This window comes from Lepus europaeus, chromosome 9 (genome assembly GCF_033115175.1).
Source record: "Lepus europaeus isolate LE1 chromosome 9, mLepTim1.pri, whole genome shotgun sequence".
Classification (NCBI taxonomy): domain Eukaryota; kingdom Metazoa; phylum Chordata; class Mammalia; order Lagomorpha; family Leporidae; genus Lepus; species Lepus europaeus.
Window position 1 is genome coordinate 120827415 of NC_084835.1, and position 19746 is coordinate 120847160.

Genomic DNA, 19746 nt, shown 5'->3' on the forward strand with positions numbered 1-19746 from the left:
TTAAAGGGATTATTTTTAAACCACAGGGATGTTTTAAACACATTGATATACATACAAGGTAGGACTGATTTTTACCTCTTGGCTTGTAAATACTTTCACATGAAGAATTTGCAGGAATGGCACTGACTTGTGAGCGGGTTGATCAGCAGGAAAATCAGTCTCTGACTCTCCCAGGTTGCACTGTAGAATATTTTTGTTCCTTATTTTAAATATCTAAGTTGAAATACAGTTCATTTTCACAAAGCAAGTAGACCCTTCTGAATTTTATATTCTTATGAAATATAACTTTGGAATACACAGCAACTGAAAGCAAGTGTCTGCCATAACTTGATATTGTGAAGTCAAAAGAAATGTGAGGGGCTGGCAATGTGGCATAGAGGGTAAAGCAGCCACCTGCAGTGCCAATGCCCCATGTGGGTGCCAGTTCGAGTCCCAGCTGCTCCACTTCTGATCCAGCTCTCTGCTATGCCCTGGGAGAGCAGTACAAGATAACCCAAGTCCTTGGGCCCCTGTACCCACATGGGAGACCCAGAAGAATCTCCTGGCTCCTGGCTTCGGATCAGCACAGTTGCAGTCATCTGAGGAGTGAAGCAGTGGATGGAAGACAACTCTCTGTCTCTCCACCTCTGCTTCTCTGTAACTCTGCCTTTCAAATAAATAAAACCCTTATTAAAAAAAAATAAAAGGAAGGTTATGGAAAAAATTACTGGATTTAGGAAACGTTACAAAAATGTCATCGTATCTCTGTTTCACTAATAAAAATGCAACACTATACATAAACAATATATTGTCCTTAAGACTTACTGCCTATATGGAGTCCACTAACCCTATGATAAGAGGCTTGTAACTTTCTCTCAAGCACATAGCAGTCATTGCTGCTGTGAATACTCTAGTGGTGCTGCTATTATTATTATCATCATCATTACTTCACTTTATTAGGCAGCAAACCAACGTCATGATATAGAATTTGAAACCTTAAAACTCCAAAAGTGTTCTTAGTTATTCTCATAGTCTCATATTGCATTCATTTGGGGAATCATTCATTCCCCAAAGGACAGTCGGAGAATTTTAAAACAGCAATTGAAAACAATAAAAGATAAAAATAAAAGAGTGGGAGAAAATGTGTTTGATAACAGCACATTTTCACAGCCTTGTTTATAATGCCGATAAGATTCAGATGAGATTTGCATGTGCTGTTTGCTGAACTTGAGGCCCGGGCAGGAAATCAGAAAGGTGCGCAGAAATGGTGCTGTAGGGGCCGGAGCAGCAGCCCAGGGAGGAAGGAAGGCTTAAGGCGACTGTTAGTCCCAAAATTTGCTGTTGAGAGAAGAAACTACCAAGGCTTGCGATGACAAACGTGAATGCTGAGACAAGGAAATCCAGACAGCCACTGAATCCTAAAATTAAGTCTAGAAGAGCTTCATTAGCTCTTAATAAGATGTGACGGGGCTGAGCGTGAGCCATACACATTAATGAAGTAACGTTTGAGAGTTGAATAAGGGTAATAAAATGTGTGGAGATGCTAGAAACAACTGGAAGCTTTCACACCACAGACTCAGAAGTCAAGCTTCATCAAGAAGGGTCCCGAGCTCTTTGGAGGAACCTAAGTCAGAGTTGATAAATCGGCCGAGAGGTCCTGAGTATGCGACGGAGCTGCTGAACAGCTTAAAATGGTTTGGAATCTTATTTTGTGGCGTTAAAAGATGAAATGGACATTCTGTATCCTGCAACCTAGGGATTTTCGCACTTACTACAATTCAAATGTTTGCATTTTAATGGAGCATATGAAGACGCTACCAAATGTGGCACAGTGTGAACTGTGGATTCAGTATTTATGTAACAGTGCCTCATATTTCTTTTGGATTTTTCACTTTATACGTTTTTCATATGATATCTTGTTAGTTTAACTCCAGAAGGAAGCAGTGCCTGACACTCCTGGGAGAGGCCCTCTTTGTCACTGTGATCCCCATCAGGCTGTGTCTCTACCCTCTGAAAGGACACATCCCAGAAACCTTCCATACAGCCCCTCTGCCAGCAAGGGCATGAGCATGTGGCCCAGGCCTCTCTGCAAGGTCTCATGGTGGAGAGAGGAGAAATTTTTGCTTATTAATGAAAAATATCCAAAGGAAAAAAGTGCCCCTGTCTTCTTCAGGGGATGCCTGCTGTCACCCACACAGCACCCAGAAGGCTGCCTTCCCCCTGCACGTAGAGCAGGGACTCACATGTTGACGTGGTGGGGCTCCAAGTAACTTGCTCAGCATCTGCCCTGACTATGTGAGATGATAATACTGGGGCTGGCTAAGCCACTTACAGGGTATTCCATTGCTGACTGGGAAGCCCTGCACTGATTCCCCATCATGGCCTTCACAGTTCACCACAGAATCCTACCTAACGCTCCCTTCACACTCTGGGGCTGTGAGAAGAGAGCCAATGTCAATGGCACCATTTCCAGGCTAACGTGCATACACCCTTCCCTGACTTTGCCACGGTGTAGAATCCATTCTCTATTTTAGGCATCGTCAGAACTCCTCCTGGAGCCCCAGGCACCTGTCAAGCAACCACCCACATTTCATCAAAGCCTAGTGAACCCCCATGATTTACTGCGCCCAGAACACAGTGTCCTGTCAAGGAGCTGCCATGAGTGCACAGCCTAGGGCAAATTTGAATAAATGGCACTCAGATTGTATACCACTTACTGTTTGTACTAGGACTCTGCTTCTAATATCTCAGTGTAAGTATTAGAAATTGATACGTTTTTCATTGAGTTTGCTGCCAATACATTATGTCATACGGGATACAAAACATGTATGCAAGATAACAATAGGTAGCATTGGTTTCTATGTGTAGGTAATACCCTAAGTCCCTCATGTTTACTCAGACCTCTAACTTATGCATCACTATTGTAATGTTATTTCCATTTATAGATGAGAAACTTGGGTTGCAGAGAGATTAAGTCAATGAAGGTCGCACAGCTAGTAACAGACCATGCACCAGCACAAATCCAGTTCATCTGAATCCAGAGGACATATGAGTAATTGCTGTGCCATCTCTCCTCGAAGATCCTGGCAATACAAGAACATCATACGATTGAGCAGCTAAACAGAATATTCTAGAAAAATAAATGACACAAATTTTCATTTCTGGACCCTTTATGTAGAGATTAGAAAACTCAACCGACAGGTTCATAGCAGAGAAGTTTTCCACCTTGTAAGAAAATTCAACTGAAGTATGTCTAGAATGCCGTTTAAACATAATGTGCTTTGGGATCATGGAAAACCAGTAAGGCCAACACCACGGAATGGAATATGGCAGAAGGGTTTCTCGGAGCAACAGACTCCTGCTGTGCTTGAGTTTGACGGAGGAAGAGGACGGCTTCCACAGCCTTGTGTGTGTGGATATCAGCATGGTCTGGCTTATGTGCTCATTACTCCATTGGCACAGACAGAAACGGCTGATTCACCCACACAGGCAGGATCTCGCCCTCTCTCCTAGTCCTTGTGCTTCCCTCCTGCAAATAACGTTCCCAGGCAAAGGAAGACACTTTCTGATAACGGTCTAGAGTCTTACAGCACATCTGTCCTTATTTTGTGCCATACTTAATGATAGAGTAATGGCTATTATGTGAGAAACAAGTATATGTTCAGCAACACGTTCTTCTTAGAGCAAGTAAGGCAATGATGAAGGAAATAACACAAGCATTCTGGAATTACATGGATGTGCATTGTGTTACACTGATAGACACAAGAGCACATTTACTAGCCTGGGCGGACAACCACACTAACTCATTTTTGTGACACTTAGATTGCACAAAGTTTGAGCAGTGATTACATTACAGACTTGACTCTACCGTCAAAAGAACCAAATTAGAAAATACACTTGAGAAACCTATAAATGATCAAGTGCCAATTGAGAGTATTTTAAAAAGTTCATGAAAACATGAAATAAAAATCTAAGAGCTTATTTTGACATAAAAATGAAATCTGGTCATAGCTTTTTCATAATAAGCATTTTTCCATGAACCTTTTGAAGATTTACAGCAACTTGGTACTACAGTGTTTATTCTGTGAGTCACAAATGTGCTTGGTATAATTATGGCATGAAATGCAGGTGACAATACTAAAGGGACTTTTTAATGTCCATTAAAAATTGCTTTGTGGTTTCAATGTACTGTTAAAGCATCAAGTGTTGACGTGATTACACAAAGAAGCATTTTACCTCTGGTAAAACATTCCTTCCTTGTCACTGAGCCTCTGCATTTGACAGAGTTGAAATTTTACGTGTCTGCTGTCAGACATTATCTCGGTATCAATTCTTAAAGCACACATCAGAATTTAAGATTCCAAAAGAATAATCAAGACATTGGTGGTTAAACTGTCTTTATTTAGAAAATATGCCAAAAGCAGCAGCTATAAATGTGCATCTGTCAAAGTGGAGGACGTGTTTTTTCAGTAGTGCTACAAGGAGCAGCCCAGGCTGTCCCTGGAACTGCTGTTGAGGTAACTCCTTGTTATCGTGGGTCTCTGCCATGTAGCGTGTCAGTCTTGAATCTGAATGATGATATAATCTGAATGTACTGCCAATATTAAGTAACGTGAAAGATGGATTATAGGAGAGGGCATTTGGTATAATGGTTAAGCGGCTGGTTAAGATGCCGGTATCCACATCAGAATGCCTGGATCCAACTCCCAGCTCCAGCCACTGATTTCAAACTCCTGCTGGTACAAATGCTGGGATGCAGCAGTGATGGTTCAAATGACTGGGATCCTGCCATTCATGTGGGAGACCTGGATTGAGCTCAGGGCTCCTGGTTTTGGCTTCCCCAGGTGTTGGGCATTTGGGGAATTAACTAGTGGAGTGCTCCCTCTCACACTCTCTTTCTACCTCCCTGTCAAACAAACGAAAGTGTAGTCAGAATAACATATTTGAATGATGCTTTAGTGTATTCAATATGCGTTCATAGCCAAGTAGTTTCTTATTTATTACAGACATACTCACTGAATTCCTTGCAGCTGCTGTGCACTCCTAGACTTGATTCTAATTCCTCCAGGAGCTTACGTTCTAAAGGGAGATGGTGCAAAAACAACTATGTACTGCGCTCTGTGGACAACATAATCACAGGCTGGGATAAGCTTTTTAAAGCTGTGAGTCAATACCTTGTGGGGTGGGGTAGGACAGACTCCTTCAGAGAGTGATCAGGGTGTCTCTCGCAGTCAGTGTCTTACCTGGGACCTGAAAGTTAAGGGGAGAAAGGCATCCAGGTAGAAGGAATAATAAGTTCAAAGATGGATTCCAAGATCAGTGTTGTGTGAAGAACCAAGAGGAGGCCAGCGTGACTGTCTTGAGAAATGAAAGGTCGGGATAGGAACACAACTACGTATGTAGCTAGTAAGGGTGCTAAATTTTATTCCAGAGAAAATGATGAGATGTTGAAAGATCTCAAGCAGGAGAGTGAGGTGAATTGGTTCAAAACACAAAAGCATCTGTTTAGCACACATTCTCATTATTCAATCAAAACTGGGAGATTTGCTATTGCCTCTTCTCAGTACATGAAGAAACTGAGACTCAAAAGGCGTAATATTCTGTCCAAGGAAATTCAACCGACCAGAGAAAGAGATAGTACCAAATCCCAGGTTTCCGCATCAGGGTTTCCTGCTAGCTTCTATCCAACATGGCTCCTCCTTCATGGCTGCTGTGCCCAAGTTACGTGCAACAAAATCACATTTCAAATAGGAACAATTTCTTCAAATGTCTAGATACCTAAAATTTTTTCTGATTATACTGACAGCATTAAATACAACTGATGAGAAATGAAATCATGGTTGAAAATGCATTTAAAGGTTTACTCCAGAATAAGAATTATGAAATGGTTTAAAATACAAATATTGAAACTAATTGACTGAAATAAGTAACACGTGATTGGGCTAATAGGCCATATTTAAACATTCCACTTTAAATCAAATCTTCTCATTTCTTTCTGCAGACATGAGATAATCTGTCTGGAGAGCTCCCTGCAACAGGTCCTGTCTCTATCAGTGGGCTCCCGTCCACTTGCAATCAGCTATCCCTACTATAAAGTGTGACACTCTTGTTCATATTGCCTGCAGTATCTACCACAGTACTCATCACAAAGGAAAAGAGCACAGGAATATTTTATTATTAGTGTCACTGATCTAAGTGCATCATAATCACAGATATTTACATGTTAATATGAATTAGGAATGAAAGAAATAGTAGGTGTTTAGCCTAGTGGCTAAGCAGTTAAGATGCCTGTGTCCCACATTGGAGTGCCTGTGTTCTGTTCCCAGCTCTGTCTCTTGATTCTAGCTTCCTCCTGGGAGGCAGCACTGAAAGCTCATGTAGTTGGGTTACGGCCACCCACATGAAGACTAGGGTTGTGTCCTGGCTAGTGGCTTCAGGTCCAGTCTAGCAGCAATTGTTGCAGATATTTGGACAGTGAACCAGTAGATTGGAATCTTTCTCCCTCTCTCTCTCTCTTTCTCTCTCTCTCCTCCTCCTCCTCCTCCTCCTCTTCCTCCTCTTCTTCCTCTTCCTCCTCCCTCCTCCCTCTCAAATAAAACTAAAATTAAAAAAATGAAATAAGACTTCATTGCTGGTGGTACAGATGTCCAGGTAGCTTGACCATCCTTTAGGTAAAAACAACTAAAAATATCAACTACAGTAGAAAGATCTATCTAAAAGTCTATAACTTCATGTCAAGAAATTGATGAATATCCAGAAGACCACAACAGATTGGAACTAATTTGTGACCTCATAGCGGAAGGCAAAACATAGAAACCAACTTGTCCTTGAAGATTTTTACTGAACTGGATACACTGAAGTGTTGGGCTTGGAAGCCTTTGCACTGGAGTCAGGTGCCAAGTCCAGGTCTGCGCAGCGGTGGAGGTAGAAGAGAAGGCCCCTCCACACGGAGCTAAGCTTGGAAGGGAGAGTCCTGACTGCGGTTTGTAAGAGCAATGGTCTGCCTTGCACCAAGGAAGTATGGGGGGTTGAAAAAAGCCAGGCATAAGCACTGAAAGAACCACACATGATTCTATGCTCACTGCAGAAACCTTAACAGGCAAACTCTCCGTCCAAAGAAGCAAACAGGCTCGGGTAGTTTGCAGAGCGTTCTATCAGATATTCATGGATCAAATGCATCTTTCAGGAACCATTTCATGACGTGGGGAAAAAAGACTGCACTAGCGGATTCAGCATGAGCTTCTAGTGCTGCCACTGACAGGTTCTGTGCAGGAGGAGTGTCAGGGGAGCTGCGGCGAATGCTGCCACTGCACTCGATGTCACAAACCCAATCCAGTCATGAACACAGAGGACACAGCAGCTGGGCTGGTGCAATAGGAAATTAACAGATGGATCAATTACTGAATTCTAACAGAGAAAGAATTAAATCCCATGATCACCTCATTAGATGCAGAAAAGTTGTTGAAGCAATTCAACATCTAGTCATGATTTTTAAAAGAGTGGAGGGAAATGACATTTTTAAGGTGATTATCCTGCAAAATTATCACCCAGTGGTTAAATAACTACAATAAGGAACAAGCCTTGAATCCCTTCATAACAGTTCCATTCAAATGATTTTGCCTGTGCATTAAGGCAAGAAAAAAAGTATAAACATTTTTTAAAAAGCATTATTTATGAATATAGAATATTAGAATTAATAAGCATTATCATTAGTATTAATGAGTTAATAAATTAAGTTTTAGCTCAAATAAGTTAATAAATTAATAAGTTGCAATATATTTATGTTGTTTCTATAGAATATTTAATGAGAAGCTGCAAGTTGGGATCAAAATCAATACATTAATCTATATATGAGTTAGAAAATGTTAATAAAAAGATTCTAATATAATAAGAATCAACATTATTAATTTCATCAAATACATATTAAAATATAAAAATTTTGTGTAGAAAATTATAAAATTTGATGAAATATATTAAGTAATAAAAAGTATAAAGAGAATTATATTTTACAAATGCATTTTAGGGCTCAATATCATAAAGATGTCAACTCATAAAAACTTGATATAAATATTAAGTAATTTATAGATATTCCAAATTGAATTTTTGATGGAATTTCACAAGTTCATTCCCAGCACAAGTACCTGTTTGCACAGCACCTTAATCAAACACAATGGCTTTATGATAACTCAGTGGGAATTCCTCTGACATCCGATTTAAAAATTCAATATGTATATAAAGAGAATTGAAAATGAATCTTGATGCAAATGGAAGGGGAGAGGGAGCGGGAGAGGGGAGGGTTGCGGGTGGGAGGGAAGTTATGGGGGGGGAAGCCATTGTAATCCATAAGCTGTACACTGGAAATTTATATTCATTAAATAAAAGTTAAAAAAAAAAATTCAATGCACTGCTACTCCTCCACGTTGAGACTCCATTGGCAGTATTCTTACTTCACCATAATTTTTCTGATTTTCTCCATTGCAACCACATCTTCTAACATAGAATTGTGAGTCCAAAGTCACATGACATATTACCCCATTAATGTAAAATTCAGTAAAGTTAATACTGAACACATATTGCCATATTACATACATAGTAACCTATCACATTCAAGAAAATTGATACTCCTGAGTAGCAGGGAAGAAGATGGACACAGTATGGGGCCTGTAGAGGACTATGGGAGTGAGGAAAAGGGTAATTATTCCACTTAATTAGGTGATGCCTATATGAATGCTAACTATATTATTTTTATTTGTGTTTTTATTTGCGAGGAAGAGAGAGAGAGTGAGTGAGCATACACTCCAATCCACTGCCTCACTCCCCAGATGTCTTCAGTAGCCAAAGCTGGACCAGGCTGTAGTCGGGAGCTGGGATTCCAAACAAGTCTTTCAAAACCCACAGACTTCAGCTATCATCTGCCCCACCCAGGTGTGCATTAGCAGGAAGTTGGAGTTAGGAACCTGGTATTTAAGCCAGGCACTGCAAATTAGGACACAGGCATCTTAACTATTAAGCTAAATGTTCAGTCCCTGCATTGTTATTTATGTCTACCTAAAGCTTTAAATGATAGTAGTTGGAGCCATAGTTTGAAGTATTTACTATAAATCATATTGGGTACTGCAAGCACTTATATCTCTTCTTGTACTTAATGTAGGTAACAAAAATCCCGTGAATTACTGTCAATGTTATCATTTTCACAGATAAGGAAATCAGTGCTAACGTGGGCTCCATCCCTCAGCTCCTGTCCCCAGTGGCCAGGGTTGGAACAAGAACCCGCACTAGAATTATGCTGCTTAATGCCAGCACTTGATGGGATTCAGTACACGCTACCCCAAAATATGGCACGTTGGCAGGGCAGGAAGGTCTCTGACTTCTCCACCCTTCTCCCCTGGAACAGGTCTAGCAGACGCTCTCTGACCTTTTATTGACCTTCACGGGAGCGATGCCCACCCTGCTCTCACAGAAAAGGCGTGCCTTCCTCTCTGGAGATGGGACAGCAGGAAAAATCAGACAGGCCTGGCTCAGCCCCTCACCAGGCCTATCCCCACCTGATCGCACACGTGTGCACAACCATACTTCCCATTATCAGCTTCTTCATCAAACATAGCACACAAGCACACAGATTTCCCTGGATCTTTATTTCCTTATCAACTCTCATGCCATGCAAAATTATAGTAAATACATTTCTGTTTTTCTTATCAATCTGTTAATCTTGTCAATCTGTTAATCTTGTTAATCTGCCTCAACCAGGATCCAGTGACGGGGAGGAAAGAAACCCTTTCTCCTGTACACAATCAAGGTGAGACTGAGTGAGGCACATCACAGTGACCAGCAAAGTGTGTAATTCACCTTGGATACAAAACACAGCAGTGAAAAACACCAGCATGGCTCCTTTGCACTCTCAAGTTTTTGTCATTTAAACCTATTCCATCAAAGACACTGGTAATTGAGGGTAAACCGAAAGAAACATTCAGCTTCCTGGTTTTTATAAACATGCCTTTGTGGCTGATTTAGTTCATCTGCAAAGGGAGATGCAATTGGCCCTCCTTCTGAAGAATGACATGATCAGCAGAGATGTGTCTAGTGCTAAGGAAAGAAAATAAATGGAGCTGCAGCAAAAATGAAAGATGTTAAAAAGTCAAGCAAAAGTAGAAAATCACCATTGTTGAACACACAGTCTTAAAAGCAGTTAATATAACTTGTATTTCTCAATCTTACCTTTAGGTAAATTTGCTGTAAATCTACTTAGTGCCGCATTCCCCATCACAAAATTACTGACTTTGGGTTCATTCATTTGTTCTCCCAGTCAGCATAGGATTCTTCCAGGTCTGGGAGACATTTTCATCTCACCACGTGTCAGCACTTTTCAGAACTAATTACTCGATTTCCCAAGCCTCAGGATCTTAAAATATTAGTCTTAGCAAATATTTCCCAAGATTCATATGTCAAAAGGACGCAAAACTTAAGGAAACCTGGTGCTTTTCAGGAAAGTATTTTAACCGTCCTGGATTAAGCTGTTTATCATGAAGGGGCAGAGGTTATGGTGCAGGTCCCTAAGGACAGCTCCCACCTACTCACAGGAAGGGCAACCCATTTAGAACCAGAACAACCAGGACTCAGGTGATGCTCTCTGGCTTACAAGCCTGGAGACCACTACGAATTTCAATTCCATACTTATACATGGTGGATAAAAATATCTACTAGGTAAAGTTTAACAAGAATAAGTGACATGTTTTACTTGAGTGCCCTCTGAAATTAAAGAGAGAGAAGGGAAGAAAGGAAGGGGAGAGAAGGGAGGAAAGAAGGGGGGGGGGGCAGGGGAGGAGGGAGGGGAGGGGAGGGGGGAAGGGAGGGGAGAGAAAGTGTGAGTTGTGGTGCAGTTAAGCCACCACCTGGGACATTTGCATCCCACACTGGAGGGTCTGTTCAAGTCACGACTCCTCTTCTTCCAGTCCAATCCTGCTTATGTACCCGGAAGGCAGCGGATGTGCCCCAAATACTTGGATTCCTGTCACTCATGTGCAAGTGATGAATGGAGTTACTGACTCCCGGCTTTGCCCTGCCCCAGCCCCGACTGTTGCAGGTATTTGAGGAATGAAACAACAGATGGAAGATTGATTCTCTCTCTCTTTCTCAACAAAATAAAAGTAAATAGAACATGGAAATCTCAAGGAATTAAGGAATTTTAGCTATGCTCACTTACAGACACATAGAGTTCACAAGGCATTGCAGGAGCTTAAGAAAATCCAAGCACCAGTTGCTGAATTAGCACAAAAGAGGTAGCAGGCATGCTCAGCATTACTCTGAGAGAAATACTGAAGTGGAAACAGGATGTGCCAAGCCAAGGTCAGCTGTTCCATGTAGTGCTGCAGTCATGATTTAGGGTAGACGATATTTCAAATACATTCTCCAGAGAGGATACTGATATTATGCTGATTTGAATCAAAATCCAAAAAAGTACATTCTTAAAAATTACAAATAACTTAAATCTATGGATTTCACAGCAGAAGAACTGGCCCTATCTAAGTGCTGATGGACAGTGGCAAGGCCCTTCTGCATTTGGATGAAGCCAAATACAGGGCACTGATGTGACACTGTGCTCACAGTACACTCAGGTTCTGATGGAAAACCCAAACAAGATAGCTGTTCTGGATGTGCAGGAGATAGAAGGTCATCTTTTTTAATTGAAAATTCAGAAGATAGGATTTTTAATATTTCACCATAAAGAAATGTTAAATGTTTGAAAAGATAAACAAATTTACTCCGATGGGACATTGTACAATGTGTACATGAAACAAAACATCATACCACACACCTTAAATATATACAGCTTTTAAATGACTGTTAAAATGTTTTAATTAAAAATTGAAACAAGTCATTGGGATATTGTAGGATTATTTTTAAGATATTTATTTATTATATTTATTTGTTTATTTGAAAATCAGAGTTACAGAGAGAGGGGGAAGGGAGATACAGACAGAGAGACATCTTCCATCCATTGGCTCACTCCCCAAATGGCCACAAAAGCTGGGGTGAGCCAAGCTGAAGCCAGGAGCCAGGAACTTTATCTGGGTCTCCCACATGGGTACAGGGGCCCACGCACTCAGGCCATCCTCTGCTGCTTTCCTTGGTGCATTAGCAGGGAGCTGGATTGGAAGTGCAGCAGCCAGGACTTGAACTCAAGTCCATATGGGATGCTGGTGTCACAGGCAGCAGCTTTACCTGCTATGCCACAGCGCCAGCCCCAGAAACTCCTTCTCACTCCAAGTTCACTCAACTTGTAGGAGCCATTCAACTCAGATGGAGTCTGGCTCCTGGTCCAGCCCTGACTCTTGTAGGCATTTGGAGTGTGAACCAGTGGATGGAATACCTCCTGGATGCCCTTGTCATTCACATAAAGAAATATTAATAAACATTAAAATCCAGAATTCTCAAGCATCATAATTGAAAGATTAAAATGAAGTGTGTGGGTGATACTGTACCTAGTAGGGAGTCTTCCTGCCCTGCCCTGCCCATGCAAGAGGTGGAGAGGGCATGATCCCACAACCTGACTGCTGGCTGGCGGCAGGAGCCCCAGGCACTCTTCCCCACCCCCATGCCCTGTCAATCAGGTAAACAGCTCCCAGATGTGGCCAAGGCCCATTAGGACCACCAGGGAAACTATCCCAGCTACGTGACCTTCAAGCTGATTAGAGAGGCATATTGGCTACAGGGTCAGTTCTGTCTTATAGAATTAGTGTTGCATTGGATTAGTCATGCTCCTTCTACCTGCCCTTTAAAAGTACACGTGAATAAAGTACACTACACTGTGAATAAAGATGGATGTGTTCAACAAAACGTGTCTCTGGTGCTCCTTGTGGAAGAACACTGTCGCCCTGCTCTCCGCAACAGTGCAGGCTTGCAGGACAAGTGCAAAGTGCTGGCAATTTGGAACAGTAGGTTTGAGACATCTGCACTTCGTATTGAAGTGCCTAAATTCAAGTCTGGTATCCCTGTCTGGTCCTGCTTCTTTCTGATGCACACCTGATAGGCAGCACATTATGGGTCCCTGCCACCCATGGGGGAGACCCAAATGGAATTTGTAGCTCCTGGCTTTTCTCTAGACCATTCCTGATTGCATATTTAGAGAGTGAACCAGAAAATGAATGATCTCTCTCTCTTTCTGTCCATAAAAATAAGTAATAATAATAAAATAAAACTTTAAAAATTTAGAATGAAAATCATTTAAATTTTAAATGACTGCATTTACACTTTAGTGATTAGATTCATCAAACAATAACTTCCTTTTATATCTTATCACTTTATAAATATTGTATTACTTATTCTGGGAAAATATATATGTTTATGTCTGCTCTAAAATGTATATTATGTTGTTATATAAATAGAGATTATTTAGCTAATGGTCTCTTAGAACATCAAATAAAGTGTGTACAAATTTTCACAAGAAATTTGGATGAAATAATAATTTAGAAAGCCTTTATTTGATTAAATAAACCTTTATGAGATGACAGAATAAGAAAAGATAAAAACTTCTCAAGAATAGGTAGAATTTAGTGTAATAATGTGTCTAATTTATATACGAAAAAAACCCAGATTAAAAAGTCTAACTCTGGCTGTACCTAGAGCCTTATGCTACTGATAATAATGACTACTTCCATAATTCCCAATTATTGCATACCTAGTATATGCCAAGAGCCCATGAATCACCATGTTCCTAAAATTGTACTTATAAAGTGTATGATGTTTATAACTACAAAGCCGTACAGTTCTGCATACAGTCCTACAGACTGACTTCTAAGGGTACAGTTTAAAAACTTGCCATGGGACCCCAAATGTCTTTAAGATGGGTGGCAAAAATCTTTCTTTTTTTTGACAGGCAGAGTTAGACAGTGAGAGAGTGAGAGCAAGAGAGAGAGAGAGAAAGAGAGAGAGAAAGGTCTTCCTTCTGTTGGTTTACCCCCAAAATGGCCACCAGGGCCAGGGCACTGCAGCCAGCGCACCATGCCGATCCAAAGCCAGGAGCCAGGTGCTTCCTCCTGGTCTCCCATGTGGGTGCAGGGCCCAAGGACTTGAGCCATCCTCCACTGCCTTCCCGGGCCACAGCAGAGAGCTGGACTGGAAGAGGAGCAACCGGGACAGAATCCAGCTGGGACTAGAACCCGGAGTGCCAGCATCGCAGGCAGAGGATTAGCCTGGTGAGCCACAGCACCGGCCAAAAAATATCTTAAATGTTAAAGTGATCACATTGATAGGATTAAGGGTCCGAAAATAATAATAAGTAGAATTACAAAGGAGGGAATGCTCCAACATGGGAAACAGTCCACACTGCAGACTCATAGAATGATAATCATTTTAAATAGCACTCTGACCTCAGAACTAGCCCTTAAGGCATTCTGGTCTGACATAGAAATCCAAGGCACTGTGGCAAAAAAAAAAAATGTCCTACATGAGGGACCTCGGTGGGTGAGACCCCATTAGAAAGAAAAGGTCATCAAAGAAGGATGTACTTTTCTCTGAAGGGAGGAGAGAACTTCCACTTTGCTTATGGAATTTTCTAAATACTGATGGAGTTTGTGCATTCAAAAGGCTTCTATAGCCTAGGCAGTTCATATCAAGAGCCTTGGTGATCACTGTCATCATATATAAGAGTGTTAATTTTTTTTTGACAGGCAGAGTGGACAGTGAGAGAGACAGAGAGAAAGGTCTTCCTTTTGCCGTTGGTTCACCCTCCAATGGCAGCCGCGGTAGGCGCGCTGTGGCCGGCGCACCGCGCCGATCCGATGGCAGGAGCCAGAGTGTTAATTTTTAAATTGACAATAGGAATTGTTGTGCACTAACTTCCAATGCAGGACCTCCACCCTGAAACAGTTGTATTATAATTTTGTCTAAGTTCTTGCAAAAGATGTATCATTCTTGTGTGCTTCTTTAGAGTTACTAAGTTTTTTAAAAAAGAAAAAGTGAAATTAACTTCAAGGTGCAGTGACTTTTAACAGCCCTTCTCTCAACTGTTGAGGAACAAGTTTTTTCTTTGTTTTTGTTTTGTTTTGTTTTTTGTTTTCTGAGTTTTTTGTGTGTGTTCAAATTATTGAACTCTTTACTTAGTATAGATTTTGTCTTCTGTTTATATAATTAATGGAAAATGAATCTTAGTGGAGAATGGGACTGGGAATGGGAGAAGGAGGAAGAAGAGGAGTGGAAGAGGGGGTGGTAAGGCGGATATGGTGGGAAGAGAATCACTATATCCTAAAGTTGTTCTTATGAAATGCATTAAGTCTTTATTCCTTAAATAAAAAGATTGGGGGAGAAAGTTAAATTTCTAATTTTTTTTAAATAATTCAATCAATTTTCATTAAATATCAGACCATACTTGCTATCTTCAGTTTCTACTTTTGACCTCATTGTGATCCTCCACCATATCTCCCTTGTAATAACTCTGCCAAGAATTACCCTGATGTCCACATTATCAAATTTTAATAATTCAATGCACATTTGTATTTTGCACACTCTCTGTTATATTTGATACTTGATGTCTTTCCGAATTGCTCTTACTTTACTTCTGGGCTCCTTCACTCAATATCTATCCCTCTGAGCTCATTTGTAGGCTACATGAATGTTCTTTTGCCAGCAGTGTTCCTAAGAGTCTTACCGATTGATCTCCTGAAACTCTCCAGAGACTTGAACTCTGTGGACAACTTCCTTCTGATCTGAATTTGAGCCGTTTGTTAGTGGAAGCCTGTGACATGCCCCACTTCTATCTCCTCAAACTCCTATTAGTTCAAACTAACCCCACCCTACTTCGAACCATTTACATGTCTGAAGTCAGCCACTGCAATAAAGCATGGAGGCTTTGTGACAATGCTTCACACCTCATAGATCCTATGTTTTTCTGATTTCAGGTTCTTGCCTTGAGAATCACAGTATCCAGGACCATCGAAGTCCAACTTCTAAGAGCCCGGGATTAATTCTAATAAAAAATGAGTTGTTGAGAATCAGAAATGCTGTGACTGGAAAATTGCTTTGTTTCCCAGTGTGGACAAAATAAACTTAATGATCTCTGAAAACACCAAATAAAGAGAAAAATAATAGCCTCATATTCTTAAAGGTAGTGATCTCTGAAACTGGATAAAATAAAAAGAGAATAATCAGTTGCTCTTAATATCATTACCATGTTGAAAATCACAAAAGAATACTCACAGAGAAAAGGGATTCTCATAAGAAATAGAGAAGCCAACTTACTTATTTTACACATGAATAGCCTGTGAATATTCATCCAAGTAATAATTATGATATTTTAATATTGAACATTGCATTAACTCTAATATATCTGTTGAAGTATGTAACATATCACATTTAAGTATTAATTATAGCAGTGGCCAGGAGAACCTGGGATTAATTATCATATATACTGATAAAAATGACAAAAATATACTTTTGGTAAATGTTGATTCAGCAACTGCAATTACATATAGCTATAATAACAGATTAATTATAGTGAACTTGAAATAAATTATCTTCAAAATTATAGTTAAATCGTGTGTCTACTTGAAGTAAATCAATCTACTATTACCATTGACAGTGAAAAATGCTTTATGTATGACACTTAAGAGAAAAATTACTGAAATTTAATTCAGTAACTTATATATTTAGCAAATATTGAAAATGGAATTTCACCTCACTCCAGTTAGAAATGGCTCTCATACAGAAATCAACAAAAAATAAAAGTGGTGAGGATGTGGGGAAAAGGGTACCCTAATATATTGTCGGTAGAAGGTAAAACAGTAGATTCATTGTGGATGACAGTCATTGTGGTAGACAGCATGGAGAATCCTCAAAAATTGAAAATAGATCTACCACATGACCCAGTCATCCCTTTCCCGAGAATTTACCTAAATGAATGAAATCATCCTAAGAAAGAGTTATCTGTACCCCATGTGTTTTGCACCTTGATTCACACCTTGATTCACAAAAGCTAAGATACGGAATCAACCCAGATGTCCATCAACCAATGACTGTATAAAGAAAATGTAGTAAGTATGCAGTATGGAATACCACTCAACCATAAAAAGGACTGAAATCCTGTCTTTGGCAACAAAATGGATGCAACTGGAAGCCATTATACTTTGTGAAAAAAGCCAGTCTCCAAAAGACATATATAATGTTTTCCCTGATCTGTGGTAACTAATATATTGAGTACAAAAAAGTGTAATGTATATGAGCAAAATTGACATTTTGAGATTCCATTGTTGTTTATAACACGTGTCTCTACTGTTGAAGAACAGTGTTTTTTTTCCTTCTTACTATATATTGAATACTTTACTTAGTGGAGGGTTAAGCTTATGGTTATAAAATAAACTGGAAGTATGCATTGTAAAAATGAAAAGAAAGAGTAAGACAGGAAGGAGGAGGGAGAGTGGCAGTGTGGGCAGGACAGAGGTGGAGTGGGAAGTAGCACTGTGCTGCTTAATCTGTATATTTGCAACAATGAAATTTGTTCACCTTACATAAAGTTAAAAAGTGAAAAGAAAAGAAAATGGGGACATAAAGAAATGCAGGCAATTTTCGAAAAAAAAATTAGCTCCTAAACTTCTATAGGTTAGCAAAAAAATTGAGTAATTCATCGTGCAATCGTACTGTTTCATTGACTAAATACAATGTTCTTCTTACTAAGCAGTGGAAGTGCAGATTAGATCACGTTCATTTGTTTTATCTCCAAGTTTTCCGCACAAGTTTAAAAACACTTTCTGAAGAAGAAGTGTGTCTTCTCTATTTTTATAGCTCAACAGCATTAATTACAATAATATCTAGTACAATGCTTCAGGCATTAAGGAGTTCACCAGTAAAAGCCAAAATTAGACTTTTGCTTTGTTGTGTGTGTGTGTGTGTGTGTGTGAGTTTTATATCCAGAAAAGCCTTCTGAGTTTCACTCAAATAAATCCTTAAAAAATTTAATGAGAACAAATTAGTTTTACAAATGCACATACAGATTGAACATAAAATCAACTGTCTTTGGGGACATCATTTCCACAGACACATAATTAATTATAGCCATGAAATACAATATAAATAATGCACGTTCACATTTTGAAATGAAAGTGCAGACATATTTGATTCATCCTACCTGACAACCCAGAACCGTCCAAATCAAACATGGGCCTTTTTTTATTACAGAGCAATCAAGTCTCTAATTAGGGCTGGCATTTCACCCATCATCCTCCTATCATTACCATTGCAGCTTGTGCTTTTGACAGCTTAAAAAAGAGCTGGGTGGGAAAAATAACAGGGATAAAAATGACTATTTTTAAAAAATGAAGAACTTCTATGGCAGAGATGTGATTCAACTAAGAAGTTCTAAAAATTATATGCACTTCAAAAGACAAACTTACATAGTTAACCAGAAACCAATTTTAAAAATTTTTTAAAGATTAATATGCACCTCCCCTCAACCCAAACACAACAGACAGAGCCAATAATTTGTTTTAATTGTTGTTTTTATGAACTAACTTACAGCCTGTTTTTCTAAATCAGACATCTCTGGTAAACCATGCCCCATAATTCCAATTAACACATGAATATCTTAATTTTCATATTTCTCTGATCCCTGATACCATAACTGAAATCATCATGGCTGCTTCTACATCAGCCTCCAGAATTCCCTCATTTCAGAAAGGGCTTCCACACCATTGTCCTCTGTGTAGAAAATCAGACTAGATGTTTAATGAAAAGGAAAGGAGGAGGTAGGTTCTGTGATCGTACATTTCAGAGATCCATCATGATAGATATATAGTTTACTTAGAGACTTAAACATAAGAATGACCACAGGTGTCAACTAAAAAAAGAAAGTTCAGTGCTTCTAAAACTTATTTGTTTTGCTATGTTTACTCTAAGTTCCCTAGTTTTACTGTAATGTGAAATTAAAATATGTTATCTGTAATGTGAATTTAAAATATATTATCTCAAAAGCTAAAAAAGAAGAAAAAAGACAGAAAGAAGGAATGAGGGCGGGAGGGAGGGAATTTAATTATGTTCTTAGACTTGTATCTACAAATCATATTGAATCTGTTTAAAATTAAAATAAAAAATGAACAGTTTTAAAAGAATGTTCTTTGAGCTACATTTCAGAATTTGGGATGACTCTAGAAGAAAGATTTCAACATACTAATTCAGGACAGTGCATTACATAGGTGAAAATAAAAATTAACACACAGAGAAACAAGCCTGTTTTAAAGATATCTTAGGTTTAGAAAGGATACCCACTATTTTTATGCCTAATTTTTATATTTCTAATTGCCAATAAGAGTGAGCCTATCCTAGTAGTTAAGATGCCTGGATCCCACATCAGAATATAGGGTTCAGTCCTGGCTCCAGTTCTTGACTCCAACTTTCCGCAGTGCAGACCCCGGGAGTCAGCAGTGATAGCTTAAATAATTGGCTTCCTGTTATCCACGTGGGAAAACTGGATTGAATTCCTAGCTATAGGCTTTGGTCCCTACCCATCGCTGGCTATTGCAGTGTTGTGAGCATTTGGGAGTGAACCAGTGGATAGGATCACTCTCTGTTTCATATCTCTCTCTCTCTCTCTCTTCCTCACTCCCTCCCTCCCACTCTAAAAAGATAATGATGAAAAATCACAGATAATAGAAAAAAGACTTAAAGGAAAATAGTACCTAGACCATTTCCACCCCGCTGAAATATGTATCTGTTGCTTTAGAGTAGCTCTCTGCTGCCAACTCAGGTAGAAAGTTTGAGGTAATTCCAATTAATACAGGACTT